Below are 6177 nucleotides of genomic sequence, written 5' to 3' on the forward strand. Positions count from 1 at the left end.
ACAAAAATAAACTCAACTTGGTTTGGAGTTACAAGACGTGCACACTACAAAACAACACCAAGATGGATGGCACAGGGAATGGCCGAGGTAGAAAATACTCAAAGCATTGAATCAGTCAACTAATGTGGAGCGGAATCACAGAGTGCCATTCAGCTGTCAAGGTGCTGCTAAAGTAGCACTAGGGTCAATTGGAAACAGCTGTGCATGTCCCATAAGAAGAAAAGTAAGAACAAGGTCAACGGCACCAAAAGAGGAAAACTGACAGTACAAACCACAAGGTGGCAGCAGGCGGTGACAACGTCCCTCAAATTAATTTGGGAATAAATGAACTGAGCATAAGAGATAAATCATCACAAATGAAGTCAAATCATTCAAAAAGTTTACATTTGTAACTCACTTCTATCAGAATAAATCCAGGATGTTTCTCTAAAATGTTCCATTGGAGAATGATGTCAAACTGTTATATCTACTAGGAAAATGTAAAACATTTTTTTTTGTTAAATTAGGTCATTATATATATATAAATGAATATATATATATATATATATATATATATATATATATATATATATATATATGTATATATATATATATGTATGCATATATGTATGTATATATATACATATATATATGTGTGTATATATTATATATATATATATATATATATATATATATATATATATATATATATATATATATATATACATTATATATATAAAGTTGGAGGTTTTCATGATCTTTTTACATTTTCTTTGGCATTATATATATATAAATACACCAATGGTGCAACTGGACACATCCTCAGTGATGTAACCTAGGATCACAGGGGGTTTCGGGTCTTTCAACAATCAGACCCCCTCCCCTAGGCGACCTAGCCTGTGTCCAGGTAGCGCTACTGCCCTACATGCCACGCCTCTCCCCTCCTGATCCACAGCCACCTTGATGCCACTTCTGCTGCATCTGTGACTAACTTCATGGCCCTTTGCTGGCTGGCCCCTGTGATGCCAAGCATTCTGTAGGCCCTGCAGAGAGATTTGCCCACAAACCCTCGACATCCCACTTCAACAGGCCGGCACATCGCTCGCCACCCATTGCTCACACACTTCCTCTCATTGGCCTCCTCCATACGGTCCTCCCAAGGCACTGTGAGCTCCAAGAGGATTACCTGCTTGGAGGCCACTGAGGTGAGCACAGTATCTGGCCTTAGTGTTGTTTTAGCAACCACGTCAGGGAACTTCAACTGCTTTCCCAGATCAACTGACAGCTCCCAGTCACGTGCTGTTGCCAACAGACCAGACGAGGTGTTCCGGGCAGCCGGTGTTGACTTCTCCCCAGCTCTGATGAAAGCAGTACTCTTCACTGGGCTCTTGCTGTGACTGACTCCCCTGCAGATGGCATCAGCTATGGCCTTCAGGACCTGGTCATGTCGCCAGCGGTACCGCCCTTCACCCAGGGCTTTTGGACAACAGCTTAGGATGTGCTCCAAGGTTCCTCTCTGGCAGAGGGGGCACCCTGGTGTCTCCACCTTTCCCCAGGTGAAGAGGTTGGATGGACTTGGCAGCACATTGTAGTCCGCCTGGATCAAGAACTTTATTCGATGGGGTTCGGCTTTCCAGAGCTCGGTCCGTGTGACCTTACGCTCTGATGCTTGTTCCCATCTCGTCCAGGCGTCCTGTTGCCGCATTCCCGCCATCTGGCAGGGTCGCCTTTCCTCAACTCCTGCTCGCACTTCCTCGAGGATCAGTGACCTCTTCTCTTTCCCCTGCGCCTGTATATATATATATATATATATATATATATATATATATATATATATATATATATATATATATATATACATTATATTCTAAAATACATTCTAAAATCGATTTGCATCAAAGACAAAAATGAGTGTGATATTTATTATGTTTCTTTTTTTTCTCTCCGTATGCTACTGTTGTTTCAATACATTGTTAAATATTTGAACATTTTTATGAAAATAAGTTGTATGTCTTTGTTTTGAAAATGTAAAATGGACAAGTTTACTTTTATTTTCAGAATGTTGAAATAGTTGTACCGGGTGTGGGAGGTCGCAGCTGCTTACTTGTTTCTCTCGCGAGATCTGACAACACTGCGCCGAACCAAACACGGCGAGGATAAAGCAAGATGCCGTCTGACGGTGAAGACGTTGTTGCAGTCGTCACAGTTCAGTGTTCTTAATCTGTGGCTCCATGTACACATATATGTCCTTTATTTGTGCTTTATTAATAACTGTTTGCAGCCGGTTGTATTAGTCTGAGGGCACTTTGAATCTTTGCGAGTTAGCTTAGCCTGCATGTTAGCTTAGCTTGTTAGCTGCTAACAAAGAGAGGCGGAAGTGATCAAAACACATCGCTAAGCAGAGATCAAATGTGAGTGTAAAGTGTTGTGATTGTGTGAAAATGTGCGAAAGAACGATAGCAGAGTACGAGGAGGAACTTTGTCCAACAAAAGAGGAGAAGAAGCGACAACATCAAAAAAACATCAAGTTGTCCATCCATCCATCCATTTCCTACCGCTTATTCCCTTTCGGGGTCGCGGGGGGCGCTGGCGCTTATCTCAGCTACAATCGGGCGGAAAGCGGGGTACACCCTGGACAAGTCGCCACTTCATCGCAGGGCCAACACACACAGACAACATTCACACTCACATTCACACACTAGGGCCAATTTAGTGTTGCCAATCAACCTATCCCCAGGTGCATGTCTTTGGAAGTGGGAGGAAGCTGGAGTACCCGGAGGTAACCCACGCATTCACGGGGAGAACATGCAAACTCCACACAGAAAGATCCCGAGCCTGGATTTGAACCCAGGACTGCAGGACCTTCGTATTGTGAGGCAGACGCACTAACCCCTCTTCCACCGTGAAGCCCAACATCCACATCATCATCAAGTTGTGTTACACAGAAAATATTTGTTTACATCTCATTCCCACATGTTTACTAACTTTATATTTAATTATTAACGCAATTTTTGAATAGATTGTCTATAGGAAGATGAATTGTCATGTGAGGATGATGCACAGATTGTTTTATCTTGTTCCTAAAAACGAGACAGTTTCAGACACACTATATTTATGAGAGGTTGATGTTCCTCTCAGTTTGTAACAATGTGTATCAACATGTTTACACAAAACTCACACAGTCACCGGGGGAATATTCCAGAGAGCAGGTTAAGTGCAAAGTCCTGAGTATGTAAAGCTAGAGAGTTTTACCTTCAAAAATAAGAGAGGTGAGACAAAGTCAGGGTCAGTTACCATGGTAACTGACGCTGTAAACCTAGCCTGCTAGCTGGCAGGTTTGACAAGTTATATATGTGTGTCAAAGCTATACTGACCTGCTATTTCCTTCATGTCAGCATTTGTTGGTGCAGCCATTTATGTGGAAGTTATAGTCGAAAAAAACAAAGCCTAATCTAAAGATAACATCTTGATCTCAAACCAATTGGCCGTTCATTATTAAATGAAATGTCTTGAAGTTGCTTAAATTTATCTTTAACCAAGCAACACTGTTTTATCCAGTTACTCGATTAATCGAAAACATTTCCATTAGAACACTTGATTAATACAATTTTCAATATTCACAGCCCGTTATTTCTTGTACGATTTAATATTCAGCATGTAGGAGTTAAAATGTGTTTTGTCTGTGTCCTGTAGACATCCATCAGCTGATTGAACACCAAAAAGAATGTCTCCCTCATCTACAGGGGGACAGTTTCACTTCAGATTATCCACAGCCCTCATATTTTAAAGGAGACAAGGAAGATCCACAGCCCACCCATTTTAAAGAGGAAGAGTGGGGAGAGTGTCCTGTAGGGCAGGAGGAGGCTGATCTCAGCAAGTTTACACTGACTGTTGTCTCTGTGAAGACTGAAGTGCATGAAGCATGTATACAGAACTAGAATGCCCATGTTTAGACTTTCTAATACTTTATATATCAATGATGAAATATTAACATTGCAACACATGCCAATATGGCCTTTTTAGTTGTCTAAATTCCAATTTAAAATTTCCCGCAAAGTGTCCTGTTGAAAACCTCGCAGAATGATGACATGTACGCGTGACGTCACGGACTGTTAGGAAATATTAGCGCTGCGCACACACACAGCTAAAAGTCGTCTGCTTTAACCGGATAATTACACAGTATTTTGGAGATCTGTGTTGCCGAATCTTTTGCAATTTGTTCAATTAATAATGGAGTAGTCAAAGTAGAAAGATGGGGTTGGGAAGTTTTAGCCTTTAACCACAGAAACACACAGTGATTCCTTGTTTAAAATTCCCGGAGGTGAAACTTTACTATGGATCATAGCGGTCAAGTGAACATGGATCCCGACCAAATGTCAACCGGCAGTTTTCGGTGAGAAAATTGTGGTAAAAAGTTGCCACTTACCGGAGATCAGCTGAGCTTGTGCCGTCCGTACAGCTGCCGTCGACTTCCATAAGACACTGGCGTCAACACACCCGTAGATACACCCTCCCGACTATCAGGTACTGTTAAACTCACTAAAACACTAGCAACACAATAGAAAAATAAGGGATTTCCCAGAATTATCCTAGTAAATGTGTCTCAAATCATCTGAATCCGCCCCAATGCAATTGACTTTTTTTTTTAACTTGATTTTTATTTTTTATTTTTTTTCTAGTCCGTCGCTATCAATATCCTCAAAAACAAATCTTTCATCCTCGCTCAAATTAATGGGGAAATTGTCTTTTTCTCGGTCCGAATAGCTCTTTTTGTTGGAGGCTCCCATTAAAAACAATCTGAGGATGTGAGGAGCCATCAACGGGTGACGTCATCGTCTGCGACTTCCGGTAAAGGCAGGGCTTTCTGTTAGCTACCAAAAGTTGCGAACTTTATCGTCGATGTTCTCTACTAAATCCGTTCAGCAAAAATATGGCTATATCGCGAAATGATCAAGTATGACGGATAGAATGGACCTGCTATCCCTGTTTAACTAAGAAAATCTCATTTCAGTAGGCCTTTAAGGACGTCAAAACAAAATGTATGCATTCTTTCCAACGGCCGTTCGGTGGCAGCAGAGGCTCCATGTATTACCTGAAGAAACATTTGACTTCTGACCTTTCCACATTATTTCTCTCATCTTTACTGCTGGAGTTCAGCTCACTGAGGATGTAAGCTCCATTTTAGTATTTTAATTATCTTTAATTTTTCAAAAACAGGCTTAAAACAAACTATTATTATCATTACTACCTAATTTGTTTTTACTCTAATTAAAATTATTCTAGCATGAAAACATTCAGGATGTTCATACACACAATATTACACATCCCCCAAACGTGCACCTTTATTATAGTATTAATATGATATATTATTACATTTAATATTCCCATGTTTATAACAGTGCTGAAAATGTTATTTTCCCCTCGGGGATTAATACATTATTTCTGTTTCTGATAATTAAATCACTCTCATAGAGCCTTTAAAGCTGAATATGTTTTTACTACAGCTCAGCTTCACAATGTTGGAATATTGACTGCTGATATAAACTTTATTTTATTGTTTAGAATATTACACGCTACACTTTTTCTTTGCTCAAATTAATATGCTGAAAGTGTCTTTAATTGTCATTAATATAGTGTGATTATGTAAATAATAATTTTCCATTCTTCATCTTCATTACCACTTGATTTAACTCTCATCTTATTTTATCCAGAGAGAATTTGACCATAAAAAGATGGCTGCACGTCAATAAACTGTCACTAAAGTTAAATAAAACTAAATATGTCATATTTGGAGATTGTAAAAGTGTAAAATACAAATGCTGATGGATAATGTTAAAATGAAAGGAATAAAGGTAATCACATTTTTAGGAGTTAATATAGATGATGAAGTAAGCTGGACACTACATGTAAGTCATATAAAGAAAACATAAAAAATGGAGTGCAATACTAAATAGAATAAAATACATAGTTACAAATATTAACTACATTGATTGTACCCAACTTTAGTTGAAGCATGCATTTTTTATTGCATAAAGGTCTGGGGACATACATATAAAACAATCACACAACAATATTCATATTAAAAAAAGAGAGTATTAAAGACAATTAATAGAATGGATTCTAGTGACCCAACAAAATATTCATAGTCACACGTTTTAAAAGTAAATGATCTTGTATAAAATACAACTGCTCAAATGA

General features: G+C 39.0%; 1 protein-coding gene across 1 annotated transcript in view; it reads right to left on the reverse strand.

The window, feature by feature from the left end:
• Nucleotides 1-6177, reverse strand: part of LOC133545393 (zinc finger protein 501-like) — a 399721-nt gene that overhangs the window by 26340 nt on the left and 367204 nt on the right. The gene's annotated exons all lie outside the window — the stretch shown is intronic.

The sequence above is a fragment of the Nerophis ophidion genome, linkage group LG28 (genome assembly GCF_033978795.1).
Source record: "Nerophis ophidion isolate RoL-2023_Sa linkage group LG28, RoL_Noph_v1.0, whole genome shotgun sequence".
Lineage (NCBI taxonomy): Eukaryota > Metazoa > Chordata > Actinopteri > Syngnathiformes > Syngnathidae > Nerophis > Nerophis ophidion.